This window comes from Lathyrus oleraceus, chromosome 6 (genome assembly GCF_024323335.1).
Source record: "Lathyrus oleraceus cultivar Zhongwan6 chromosome 6, CAAS_Psat_ZW6_1.0, whole genome shotgun sequence".
NCBI classification, from domain to species: domain Eukaryota; kingdom Viridiplantae; phylum Streptophyta; class Magnoliopsida; order Fabales; family Fabaceae; genus Lathyrus; species Lathyrus oleraceus.
Genome location: NC_066584.1, coordinates 89697912 through 89713078, shown reverse-complemented (window position 1 = coordinate 89713078; position 15167 = coordinate 89697912). Strand labels below are relative to the sequence as shown.

The 15167-nt window shown below is 37.4% G+C and overlaps 1 non-coding gene across 1 annotated transcript; it reads right to left on the bottom strand.

The window, feature by feature from the left end:
* Nucleotides 1-6267: 6267 nt before the first annotated feature.
* On the bottom strand, nucleotides 6268-6374 carry LOC127099857 (small nucleolar RNA R71). Its single transcript, XR_007794324.1, has one exon. It is a non-coding gene; the product is annotated as a small nucleolar RNA R71 (small nucleolar RNA).
* Nucleotides 6375-15167: the final 8793 nt, after the last annotated feature.

The window sequence follows — 15167 nt, the reverse complement described above, 5'->3', positions numbered from 1 at the left end:
ACCTATAATGCTTTCTCTTATCACATGCCTTTTCAAGTTGAATTTGAAGTTCCTCAAATAATCAAAGTTGTAGAGGACATCTTGAATTATACCATGATACTTGAATGGCCTTCTTCTCATAAAAATTGAGCAAGTTATAGTCCTTGGAAGTTGACCTCCTAACTAGGGTTCAAACAAAATGACCTATAATCTTTCACCATAAAAATTGACTTTCTAAGAAAAAATAGCTCTTGACCTCATCATGAAAGTTGTTTTTAATGTCATATGGAGTAACTTTGCTCTTGTAATCATTTTCATATGACAACAATTGTAGGATATAGGGTCTAGGGAACCCCAGTTTTGACGAGTTAACTTTCTCTAGTCAACCACCATGAACCAACTTGCAAACTTGAAGTTCGCTTGATCTTTGGGACTCATGGAGGATCAAATATGTATAAGATGATGTAATATGAAGTATCCCTTGAAATATTTGATCAAATATTGAAGAAACTTTCTAAGGAAGTCACACAAGATACCCAGATGAATTAGGGTTTCTAAGCCAAACAAACTTCAAACTCTTGATGAATTCTTGATCAAAATGATAAATGAAGATTAAGGGGATCCATATATGAAGTCTAGAACCAATTTGAACCATCTCTTGATTGATCTCCTTGCATTAAGGGTCTCAAACCCTAGTTGTGTGCTTGATAGGGCATTGGTGGATGCACACACTACCTATAAAAGAAACAAAGTTATACATAGACATATTTTTGGTATTTTGGTTAGTAAAAAAAAGAAAAAGAAAGTATAATACAATCAAATATGCTTGGTGACCTCTCATAATGCAAACCCAATAAATAAGGGGTGAGGAGGATGCCATGGTGTGATCCTAAATCCAATGCAAATGATGAGATAGCATGAGGGATCTTAGGGTCAAAATTAGGGTCTTACAGCTGTCCCTATTTAAGGAGATTCTAACTGAGGATGTGAAGGTTAAAATATTCATATCAACTCAGTAGAATGGACTTAAATAACAACATATATAAATAAATTTTGGTTCCTAAGAGACCTCATGATACATATGGTATGTATATCAAAATAATCTTTGTGGGGAATAAATTGCAACAAAGGAAAAGAATCCGGAGAGACTGGAAGTCCACAAGAGCATAATGCATTCCATAAGGAAAACTCATTGGGGAGACAAAGACTCTAGCGGGACAAATAGCTATGCGTAGCCCAAGCTACGACTTAAAAATTGATGGAGACACGAGGGGAATTTCCATGACCATAAATCAATGGAAGAACCCGAGTCAGGAAAATATGCAGGGGAAACGGGTAGAGCATAACAAAGTTGAAATACTCTGACCAAACAGGAAAAGGCGATTCCACTGAGGAAACACGCACTCAAACTCAACCGGGGAAGAATGTTCTTCAACACAGGAGTACCAAAGATTATCTATTACAGGTTACTTGGTAGTAAGATAATATACTCTAATAGAGGGACATCCGTTACCGGTTAGGGTAAACATTTCAAGGATGACTCGCTAAGGAGAAAAAGGTGTATTCGTTACCTATTACGGGGTAAGAATAACATGTTGGGAAAAATGATCAAATAGGATTTACAACTATCGTTACCTGGATAAGAATACCAAAGAGAGAGTATCCGTCACTTAATTAAAGTGAATATATCAAGGATAAACTCAAAGGAAGAATATTGGTCATCGGTTAGGATGAACATACCAAGGATAGACTACCGGAGAAAAATAGGAATTATATCTACCAGTTACTGGATAGAATACAAAAGAGATAATATCTGTCACCGGTTAGGATGAACATATCAAGGATAAACTCAGAGTGGGAAAGTATGAATTACAACTACTGGTTACTAGGTAGAATACCGAAGAGGTGGAGAAAATTTGTCACTGGTTAAAGTGAACATATCAAGGATAGACTCTCTAGGGAATGAGATAGGGATTACAACTACCTTTTTATTGGGTAGAAAACCAAAGAAGGAAGGATATCTGTCATCGCTTAGGATGAAAGTATAAAGGATCCCCTTATTTGTGATCTATGAATGTGCTTGAGGAAACATGGGAACAAATCCGCTAGGGAGAACAAAGGAAGTAGATTAAATTTTACCGGGTATTGGGTAAAAGTAATGTACTCAATAATTAAGAAGCATATTAACCCAATGAGGACCAAAATATCTATCTTGGTAATAACTAGAAAGAAATGGTCAATTAAAGACTCAACCCAATGAGGATATAATGCAAGGGAAATGGTTATATCCAGATAATTAGCTAGGGAGGAAACTAAAATACTAATCATTCAGGAAGAAATAACTCAGTGGGGAATGAGAAAGGTTACACTCTTTCTGCTTAAGGGCCTGACACTCAGCAATTAAAGGAGGACAGACACACCTAATTCGCATGGGGAGATAAAATCACCACGGAAGGAGATCAGAAGAAAAAATTAATGCGATAAAATTCATAATGAAATATATGATGTTGTGTTTTATGCATGAATATGCATGTATGTGATTATGATTATGCTGACAAAAACAACACAATGGATACAAATAACGAAGATTTGAATTTTCACTACAATACTCGGCTAATCTCAACAGGATGGAAACACTAACTGGAGAAAATGCTAAGGATGAAAATGAATCATCTAGCCCTGAATAAATCAACTATGGTTGGGGAAAGGCATGGAGAACATGCTTCTAATTTTCTACGGCAAACTCCACGGGGAGAAGAGAATATTGTTAAGGGAAGATCAACCAATCATGTTGAGGTTCAAAATTGTCAACAATGCGGGGGATTTAAGGTCAACACCATATCGAATGGGAGACAACCTTGCAGGGGACTAAAACAAACTGCTCAGAATCCAACATTGATGGGAACGAGGGATCTTCATGTCATAAGATGAACTCCGCCGAGGAATACAAGAGATAAAAAAATGTATGAGGAGTTAGGCAAGTTGTTGGGGATGTTATGACCCAGATTGTCACATTCCTCGATAATCACTAAATTCTTCTTGGAAATTGCGAAATAAACCAATTCCAAGGAAAAGATAAACGGATATGATTCACACAAAGGAAAAACTGTCGAAGTTATGCCACACAATTATTCTAGTGGAAAAAAAATAAGGGTTCCATATCTCCAGGGCCCAATCATAGATCACAAATTAGGGGATGCAAACATGAGCACCTCAGCTGGGGAACATGGATTTGCAAAGGGAATTGATCATCAACTCAACTAATGGGGATGACGAAATATTCAGGAAGAAAAAGTCATCAACCAAGCTGGGGATACATGACGAACTGTTGGAAAAAAAGGTATTTATCAAACCAACTGCTTTAAGGAAGACCAACAATGACTTACCTGTTCTCGAATCGCTATTGACATTCCTTACTGAAATCAATTAGTCGTACAGTGATTGTTTTAATTATTTAAGAAAAACAATTATTATTTATTAATTTATTGTAAAATTATCATCATAAAAATTCAATTTTATTTAGCAGAAGTAAACAAGAATATAAACAATTGGATAAAAGCTCAACTATATTTAATAGAATGGTAGTCCGTAAGTGACGAGACTCCATAGATCTTTACAAAGTTGAAAATGGTAATTTATATGGAAAAGGGATACATTGAATACAATGATCATTACTCTTCCTATCAACTTCAATATCCATTGTGCTTGTCCTCGGTTGAGAATGATGAACCAGAAACAAATGACTTGCTCAAAACTGCCTCATATGATTAGGATCAACCGAATGCAGTTACTTGCCATAATCCCTAATTTTTTCCTAGATTTCCCCAAGGTGGGGTGTTCAATCTACCAGGATAAATTTTCAGTTTTATGCCACTAATTTTTTCCTGGATCGTCCTTTCGGGTTTTCAATCCACTGAGAGGCTCATTTTTGCCTAAGCTACCCATTCGGGTTTTCAACCGAGTTATTCTTTTGTTTTTTAGGTGAAGTATTTCTTGACTGCATCGGTATTCATAGGACGAGTGAACTCTTCACCGTCTATAGTTGTAAGAATCAAAGCACCGCCGAAAAAGGCTCTCTTCACAACATATGGGCCTTCATAGTTAGGAGTCCATTTTCCGCTAGCATCAGGTTTGAAGGATAAAATCTACGTCAACACGAGGTTACTTTATCTAAACACATGAGGCCTGACCTTCTTTTCAAAAGCTTTCTTCATTCTCTGTTGATATAACTGACAATGACACATGATAACAGGAAATAATATCACATTTTTGGACTCGATTTAATTATTTTATATTATTATTTGTTTCGATTTATTTTATATTATTCGATATTACTTTGTATTTTCCTTCTATTTATTCCAGGAAACATTATTTGAAGCATACGTGAAAAAGAAAGAAAAGGAGGTGCAAAAAGATGATGAGAAGCAATTTCCACTAAAGCCCAGCCCACAACTATCAACTAGAAGCACGTCCCCCTGCTAAGTGTTACGAGCGTAACACGTGATGTGACGAGCGTCACACGCCATTCCTATATTTTTGGGTTTGACGCGTAACAGAAGCACGTTCTTCCTCTTTCTTCGCTTGACCAGTAGACTCGTTGAAACTTACTGAATGGACTATGGAAGAAACGGTTACAAAATGGATTGATATAAATAGGACCAATGGTGGAACCCTGCGGAGAACGCTCAATTTTCCAGTTTTCGGCACCGCATTATTTTTACTTTTTTTCTTATTTTCCACCACTCTACTTTCCTAGCAATTTTTATTTCCTTTCCTTTTCCAGTCAATTTTAAAGCATTCAATTAATTTTCTCACAATAGTTTCTACACCGGAAACTATTGTGAAATTTTTACTAGATCTAACCTTACGTTAGATCATAGTATTTTATTCCTTCGTTTTTATTTTCTTGTCCGATCGAAGATTGTAAGAACAAATCCAACCGGTTTGTGGTGGAGAGTTCAAGCATCGAAGCTAGGAATAATCAAGACTTCTATTAATTTTACAGGTTCTTTAATTTTATTGTTTAAATTTATATATGCTCTGCACTGCTATTTATTTATATTGTCTGTCTGATATGGCTGTATGTAAGCATAATTATTGTTTAGGCTTGTTTAGCATGTCTAGCTAACTAAACTTAGATATCGGTATGTAAAGTAAGCGGAATGAAGGAATCAAAACTAACTTGGTTTAATTTTGTTTAAAAACATAATCACTCTTTTTATGGTCTCAATTTACAGAGTTAATACCAAGGTTTTTGTACGAGAGTAAAAGACATAAAGAAGTTAAAATCAATAGAACGACGGTTTGAACTTTTAACTGGACAGTGTAAATTGGACACTAATTTTAAATCAGGGCGAAAGAAATTTTTAGAGTTAATTAAATTCTAATCATTTTCAAAAAATATTTTTAAAGGTTAAATGTGAGGACGAGAGTTAAGCATTTAAGTTTAATTATATAATCTAAGTCAACAGAGCGAGAGTTTGAGACAAGGATGTTTAAATGGTTAACATTTTCTTAAAAAGAGTTTCTAAAGATTCTATTGTTTTCCAAAAGTGATTTTGGACTTAACAAATTAGTGACAACGCACGAAAAGATAGTGTCTACTGAAAAGACTTTACTTTAAAACTACGAAACCAACGAAGATTTGATTCCCTAATTACGACGAACTGCATACCGATATCCGCTTATTTGATATTTAATCTAGATCTTATCGGCAATTTTCATTTCTTTCTTTCGTTGATTTGTATGCCACATACTCGCTCACAAGGCGAACCGTATTACTTACGAATCAACGACGTTGAACGATATCTCCGAGTCTTACGACGAATTCAGGAGTATCGTGCTGCAAACAATCTTCCTCCAATCGAAATTCCTGATCTCAAAAATCTTCTTCCTTCGCCGATACCCGAGATGGCAGAACCAGCTCGTGCTCTTCGAGATTACGCCGCTCCATCGCAAGACGAGCCGCATTCGAGTATTGCTCCACCCGCAATTGAAGCAAACAACTTCGAACTTAAACCTTCGCTGTTACAGGCAGTGCAACATAATCAATTCTCTGGAAATCCTACCGAGGATCCAAACCTTCATTTATCCATATTTGTTCAATACGCTGATACTGTTAAAGCTAATGGTGTCACTTCAGAGGCAATTCGACTTCGTCTTTTTCCTTTCTCGTTAAGAGATAAAGCTAGAAGATGGCTTCAGTCTCTTCCTTCCAACTCAGTCACCACATGGAATGAGTTGAAGAAAGTCTTTCTTGCCCGATATTTTCCTCCAAGCAAAATAGCTATGTTAAGAGCCCAGATAAATGGATTTAAACAGAAAGATAACGAGTCTCTTTTCGAAGCATGGGAAAGATACAAAGACATGATGAGACTTTGTCCACACCATGGTTTAGAGGACTGGTTATTAATTCATACCTTCTATAATGGTCTCTTATACAACATAAGATTAACAATAGACGCCACCACAGGTGGTGCGCTTATGGATAAACCTTACGCTGACGCTTATTAACTTATCGAAAGCATGGCCCAAAACCATTATCAGTGGGGAAGCGACCGAACAATGGTAGAAAAACCTCAAACGAAAACTGGCATGTACGAGATAAGTAGCCTTGACCATGTTAATGGAAAAGTAGATGCTCTTGCCTAGAAAATTGAAAGTTTAAATGTATCACCTCCAGCCACCGTGGTTGCCGTGACTCAAAATTGAGAAGTCTGTGGAATCCAAGGTCACACTCCTACAAATTGTCAACTCCTAACAGGAATCCAAGCAGAGCAGGTGAACTATGCTCAAGGAAATCCTTACTTGCATACCTATAACTCAAACTGGAAGAACCATCCTAATTTTTCATATAAGAGCAACAATGCCTTATACGCACCAGGACAAGCTCAAAATCAAGCCCCTGTTATACCACCTGGATATCAAAAGCCGACCCCATCTACACCTAACAATAACGTTCCTAGGAAATCCAACTTGGAAATCATGATGGAGAACTTCATAGCTTCTCAACAGCAAACCAATAAAGATTTCTTAAACCAGAATGTACACACTAACGAACAGATTAAACAACTAGCAAGTAAAGTAGATTCCCTGGCTACCCATAACAAAATGCTGGAAACACAAATCTCACAAGTAGCTCAACAACAAGCGCATACTGCTGCCCCAACTGGTACATTTCCTGGACAACCCCAACCTAACCCGAAAAGCCACGCTCATGCAATTATATTAAGAAGTGGAACAGAGTTAGAAGGACCATCTGATCCAAGAATTGAAAACCAAAACTCTAAAAAGCCAACTGAGGAAGAAAATAAACCTAAGGAAAAGGAAGAGAGTAATAAGGAAACCGTAGAAAAGAAAGAACCTTATGTACCTCCACCACCTTACAAACCACCTATCCCTTATCCTCAGAGGCTAATTAAAACCAAAGACGCGGGCCAATTTAAAAAATTTGTTGACCTACTGAAACAATTAAACGTCACCATTCCTTTCACAGAAGCTATTACACAGATGCCCTCGTATGCTAAGTTTTTAAAAGAAATTCTTTCTAATAAAAGGAAACTTGAAGATAGCGAAACCGTTACACTCACTGCTGAATGTAGCGCTATAATCCAGAATATGCCTCCTAAACTTAAAGATTCTGGTAGTTTCTCTATACCTTGTCACATAGGAAAATTTGTCATAGACAAAGCTTTATGCGACTTAGGAGCCGGTATCAGTGTTATGCCCTTGTCCATATGCAAGAGACTTGAAATGGGAGAATTAAGACCAACTAAAATGTTTATGCAATTAGCAGATCGTTCCGTTAGATATCCCGTAGGAATTCTTGAAAATGTTCCCGTGCGCATAGGTCAATTCTACATTCCAACCGATTTTATAATTATGGACATAAGAGAAGATGAAGTTACCCCTCTTATATTGGGAAGGCCTTTCTTAGAAACAGCCGGTGCCATCATAGACGTAAAACGAGGACGACTCACTTTCAAAGTAGGAGAAGAGAAAATTGAGTTCATTCTTTCCCAATTTTTGAAAGCACCTGCAATAGATGACACATGTTACTTCATGGATATCATCGATGAATGCATAAAAGAAATTGAGTTAGAAAATGACAAATCGTCTGACTATCGTGTAGAAGACAGACTGAACCATTGTTTAGCAATAACACCGGATCCTACACAATGCCTTAAGAAACCAACCCTCGACCTGAAAACACTTCCCAAAAATCTGAGATATGAATTCCTAGACTTAGAACTTGAACGACCAGTGATAGTTAATGCACACCTAGGAAAACTCGAAACTGAAAAACTCCTACATATCTTAAGAAAATATCCAACCGCACTGGGATACAACATCACCGATCTTAAAGGGATAAGTCCTTCTATTTATATGCACCACATCATGCTAGAAGAAGACTGTAAAACTTCTAGGGAACATCAGAGGAGACTAAACCCGATCCTGAGTGAGGTAGTGAAGAAGGAAGTAACGAAGTTATTAGAGGCAGGTATCATGTATCCTATATCCGATAGCAAATGGGTTAGTCCTGTACATGTAGTACCAAAGAAAGGAGGTATAACAGTTATCGAAAATGAAAAAGGAGAAACTATAACCAAACGAATCGAATCGAGATGGAGAATGTGCATTGATTATAGAAAGCTAAACAAAGCAACCCGAAAAGATCATTTTCCTTTACCATTCATAGACCAGATGTTAGAACGATTAGCCAATCATTCTCATTTCTGCTATCTACACGGTTACTCAGGCTTCTTTCAAATACCAATTCATCCTGATGACCAAGAAAAGACAACATTCACATGTCCTTTTGGTACCTTCGCTTATCGACGACTGCATTTTGGCTTGTGCAATGCTCCTGCAACCTTCCCAAGGTGCATGATGGCAATATTCACCGATTTTCTCGAAAACATCATGGAAGTCTTTATGGATGACTTTTTCGTATGCGGGCAAAGTTTCGAAGAATGTCTTGAAAACCTAGAAAGAGTTCTAGAACGATGTGTAAAAGTAAACCTAGTACTTAATTGAGAAAAATGTCACTTTATGGTACAAGAAGGAATTGTTTTAGGACACATTATATCAAATAGAGGAATTGAAGTAGACAAAGCCAAAATAGAAGTTATCGAAAACCTTCAACCTCCGAAAACTGTGAGAGAAGTACGAAGCTTCTTAGGACATGCTGGTTTTTATCGACGATTTATTAAGGATTTCTCTAAAATAACTAAACGTTTAACCATATTATTAATGAAAGATGCTGAATTCATCTTCGACAATAAATGTTTAGAAGCATTTCAAACGCTTAAACAAGCATTAATCTCCGCGCCCATAATGCAGACTCCGGATTGGAATGAACCATTCGAAATAATGTGTGACGCAAGTGACTACGCCGTAGGCGCTGTTTTAGGACAACGAAAGGATAAAAAACTTCATGTCATATATTATGCAAGTAGAACTCTAGATGAAGCACAAATGAATTACGCCACGACCGAGAAAGAACTTCTAGCAGTAGTATTTGCACTAGATAAATTTCGTTCTTACATGGTCGGAGCAAAAATAATCGTTTACACTGACCATGCTGCCATTAAGTACCTCTTAACAAAAAAGGATGCTAAACCTAGACTCCTAAGGTGGATCTTGTTGTTACAAGAATTTGATTTGGAAATCAAAGATAAAAAAGGAACTGAAAACGTAGTGGCAGATCACCTTTCTATACTAGAAAATCTGGAAACAGAAAGAACATCGATCAATGATGACTTCTCGTACGATAGACTTATAGCTAATTTGGAAGAAAATAGAGTTGATGAACAAGTAGAGACCACCTTGGCTGTATGCGTTACACCATGGTACGCCGATTTTGTCAATTATTTAGCCGCCGGAATAGTTCCACTTAATTTACCCTACGAGCAAAAGAAACGATTCTTCCATGACTTGAAACATTATTATTGGGATGACCCTTTACTTTTTAAAAGAGGCCCCGATGGTATTTTCCGTCCGTGTATACCTGAAGAAGAGATAGAAAGTATAATCCAACATTGTCATTCCGCTCCTTATGGTGGACACGCAAGTACATCCAAGACCTGCTCTAAAATCCTACAAGTCGGTCTTTATTGGCCAAACATATGGAAGGATGTGCATGCTGCTGTCAAGAAATGTGATAGATGCCAACGCACAGGAAAAATATCTAGACGTGACGAGATGCCACAAAAGGGCATTTTGGAAGTAGAGATTTTCGACGTGTGGGGAATAGATTTCATGGTACCTTTTCCACCTTCTTTCGGTAACAAGTACATACTCGTAGCGGTTGATTACGTATCAAAATGGATTGAAGCTATAGCTTCTCCAACAAACGACACACGAGTAGTAACTAGACTCTTTAAGAATATAATCTTTCCAAGATTTGGTGTCCCAAGAATAGTAGTCAGTGATGGTGGATTGCATTTCATATCTAAGATACTCGAAAAACTATTGTTTAAGTATGGTGTAAAACATCGAGTAGCGACACCTTACCATCCTCAAACCAGTGGACAAGTGGAAGTGTCTAACAGATAAATTAAGAAGATATTGGATAAAACAGTCGCCACCTCAAGAAAAGACTGGTCATCAAAATTACCTGAAGCTTTATGGGCTTATCGAACTGCTTACAAAACTCCCATAGGAACAACCCCATTTAGGCTTATTTACGGAAAATCTTGCCACCTCCCGGTAGAATTAGAACATAAGGCCTATTGGGCTATTAAAAATTTAAATTTAAACTATAAGGCCGCCGGTGAAAAGCGAATCCTTGATATAAACGAATTAGAGGAACTTAGAAAGGACTACGAAAATGCAAGAATCTACAAAGAAAGGACGAAAAAATGGCATGATAAGCGCAGATCAAGGAAAACTTTCAAACAAGGCGATGTAGTCCTATTGTTTAACTCTAGACTTAAGTTATTCCCAGGAAAACTACGCTCTAGATGGTCAGGCCCTTTCCAAGTCACTAATGTTTTCCCTAGTGGAGCTGTGGAAATTAAGGGAAAATCTATGGAAACATTTATCGTAAACGGGCAGCGTCTGAAACATTATCACTATGATGAAAACAATGAAGACTCGCAAGTCTTGCACTTAGACGTATTGTCTCCTAAACCTATAGATTAAAATTTACTAATTTTATGTCGAGCTTGTGACATTAAACAAAGCGCTTCGTGGGAGACAACCCACAACTTTCTATTTTATTTTCTATTTTTATTTTATATTTTTTTTCTTCTTTGATTATCCCTTTTGATTTTATTTAGTATTCATTCTTCATTTATTTTATTTTATAAAACTTTTCTTCTTTTCTCCTTTCGGCATCTTGCCAAATCCTGACTAAATTCTTGTTTTTCTTTTCTTTAGTTAACACCAACCTGATGGGACAAATTGATCGTATGGGTATCAAATTCAGAGGGAAAGCTCAGAAACAAAAGTTTGAAGAACTAGCAGAGAGAGAGATGCTACCTAGTTTCTATGCTGATGATTGGGCAATGACTGCCCTTGGACTAAGAGAGAGTGTCATGTATCTGCTGAGTCAAATAGGGTGGGAAACCACTCCTATTCGAAGACAATTTGTCACTTACCGGAGGCTAACTCTAGAATTCCTTAGCTCCCTGATCTATCTACCCAGCCATGGAAAAGGAATAAGCAGAGGTTTCATTCAGTTCAGGATGTTCAATATGGAGTATCAATTTAACATTCAAGACTTTACTAACCTTTTAGGGTTTCCTACCTTTTTTGATACATTCACCATGAGCCAAGAAGACCTTTTTGAATATAGAGAACTTGAACATTTTTGGGGAAGTTTAACGGGAAATGACGACCCTGAGGAGCATGAGTTTCTTTCTGGAAACATACATAACCCAGCTTTTCGTTATTTCCATAAAATCCTAGCACACACTCTTTTTGGGAAGAAATCAAACATTACCACAGTTTCACGTGATGAACTCTTCATCATATTTTGTGCTTCCCAGAATCGTCCAGTGAATGGTGCCACTTATATGTTGGCGAATTTTGACCGCCTTATTCAAGATGACCGAGCACCAATTCAAATAGGCGGATTGATAACCATGATTGGTAATGCTATCGGATTACGCCAACCCATGCTTGACTTGAGCCTTTTTTGTGGCATTGCACCTATGAGTATACCCTTCCTCTTCAACACTATGTTTATAGGAAACCTAGGACCTGATGAGTTTGAGCTAATAATTAACAACCAAGTTCTTTGCCTATTCACCTTGCCTAGCCCGAGGACTAGTGTTCATAACCGAAACAATTGGCTCTACAATCTGAATGGAATACCTTCTCCTGTTAGATCTACTGAATCCATCCAAGACTATGAGATTTGTGACGACCAGATTCCTTATGCTGAGTCTGACCCTCAGACACCATCTGGTTATTATGATATTGACTCTCCACCTTATCCTATCCCGACCGAAGAGTCGGCAATACCTGATCTTAGACATCATATGCCCGGAACTGATTATAACACCGCCATTCAAGCCTTGATGTCAGAACAAGAAGCCATCAGAAAAGAGCTAACTAATATGGGACATGAATTTCTGGGATACATGAGCAGTATGACAAATCAATTCCACGAGTTGCTAAACCGTGTTAACTCATTTGCTCCTCCGGCCAAAGATCCTACAAGTGGCTAGAAGTTTTTAGTTAATTAGTTTTAGTTTTAGGGAATCTATAGTTTCATTTAACATTATTTTAATCTTAGTATTTGTTTTTCCATGTTTTCTTTTACCTTCAAATGTTACATTATGTTTATTTTATGAAGGTATTGCATTATTGGTTTATTTTATTTTATTTTGTTCTATGCAATATCTACAATTATCAATAATGATATTTACTGTATGCTGCTTACATAGCCTATTAGAAAAAAAATATATTTACACTATGGTGTAATAGAGTAGCATGCATGGTATTTCTGAAATATATCAATAGCAAAATAAAATAAACATAAACAAAACAAAACAAAAATAAAAGTAAAATAAAACAATAATAATAAAACACCCACGTAAGTGACCGTTGCAAGCTGACTGGTGTGACGAGCATCACACAAGCCATCACGGTCGTCACGCAAATGCATGTGACGCCCGTAACACCTTCTGTCACGAGCGTGACAGCTCCAAAATAGGTGAACGTTGGTGACCGTTGGAGACACGACCGTTACCCCCCCCCCCACCTTTTTATTTTCCCCATTCATTCACCTCTTTACTCCATCCCACTCACATTCCTCCACATTTATTTTTCTCTCACCCACTCCTCTTCTAACTTCCAAAAAAATTTCCTATAAATACCTACACTCCATTTCTCCCTAAACCACACCATTCCAACAAACCACTCTATACAAATACATTTGCATCCTCTTTCCTTCTTTCAACCCACCTATCAATATGGCGGAAAACCAACAATTCGGAAATATCATCTTCCGATCCGAAGATGATAACTATCAACGAGAGAAATTCGACCGGTTTCAACAATGAGGTGTCATCTCTACCGGGTATCCTGATTTAAATTGTTTACAAGAATTAGGATTACTTCAAGGTGTGCAATGGATGCTTCGGCTCGCTGATTTAACTGTTCTTTGCACACACAATCAACCTACCTACCCATCACTCACCTTAGAATTTTTAAGTTCTTATTCATACACCACTCCAACCGGTGAAGACGAGTACTCACTATCCCAGGATCAGTTGAGTGCCATGCTACAGTTCCCTGTAGGAGACTGTTGGTGTACGCCCTAGAGGCCAATACTTTTGGTACTTGTATCGAATTATTTAAAGGCATTTTCTTTATTATGGTTGATTAATAAAGTCCCTAGAATAGATAGTCCGTTTAATGTATTAAGTGTGACTTAATCATGAGAACACATTAAACATAAGGGCACTATTCTTAAAGTATCCGTAGTCGAGCTTTAATGTGAAGTGGGATAACATTAAAGCATTAAGACTATTATGTTTGTAGACTGATGATCACATCTCATGGATCATGGATAAAGAGTTATCAAGTCTTAAACATAGGTATGAATATTAGGAGTAATATTTATACCGGATTGACCCGCTATGAGAATACTATATAGAAAGTTATGCAAAGTGTCATAAGTTATTCTCATGGTGATAATAGTGTATACCACTCTTCGACATGAAACCACTATGGATCCTAGATGTAGAGTCGAGTGCTTTGTTGCTGATCCAACGTTGTCCGTAACTGGATAACCATAAAGACAGTTGATGGGTACTCCACAAAGCATGCTGAGGGACATGAGTGTCCTAGATGGAATTTGCCAATCCTGCGTAACAGGATAAATGTCTATGGGCCCAATATTGAACTGGACAAGGGTGACACGGTCTATACCTTGTGTTCAATATAGACATAAGGGCAAAGGGGTAATTATACACATAATTATTCTCACAGGAGGTTTTGTTAGATCACATGACATTTTCGTGACTTGGGTAGCAGTGATGTGTTGCTAGATACCGCTCACTGTTTATTATGTTAAATGCGTGATTTAATATAATTGCCAACGTCGCGAAAACCTATAGGGTCACACATAAAGGACGGATTGATGAGAGATAGAGTAACTAAGGAACATCGTAAGGTACGGTGCACTTAATTGGGAGAGGAAATATGGTAAGGTACCAAATACTTAAGTGATTTTGGGCATATTATAAGATATGGGCCAAAATAAACTTAAGTGGGCTTTTTAGCTTGAAGCCCACACAAGTGGTTCTATAAATAGAACCCCTTGAGTATAAGCATTGTCACTCCAATCCACTCAGACAGAAATTCAAGTAGAGACTTGGAATTTTTTTTCCCTCTTTCTCTCACTCAAAGCCTTCATTCATAACAGCTAGCACTGCGATTGAAGGAATCCGTTCGTGTGGACTGAGTAGAGACGTTGTCATTGTTCAACGTTCGTGATCGCCCCGTGGATCTGTATCAAAGGTTTTGATCATTATCAGAGATCTGCACCAAAGGTTTGAATCGCCACAAGAGGTAACGATTCTATCACTGATCATGCCCATTCGTAAGGATCACTAAATGGAGAAATTTTTAAATTCCGCTGCGCCTTGGATGGCAATTCTCCAACAGTGGTATCAGAGCCACTTACGAAACCATTAATCTGATAACTGTTTTTGTTCTGTAATAATATGATT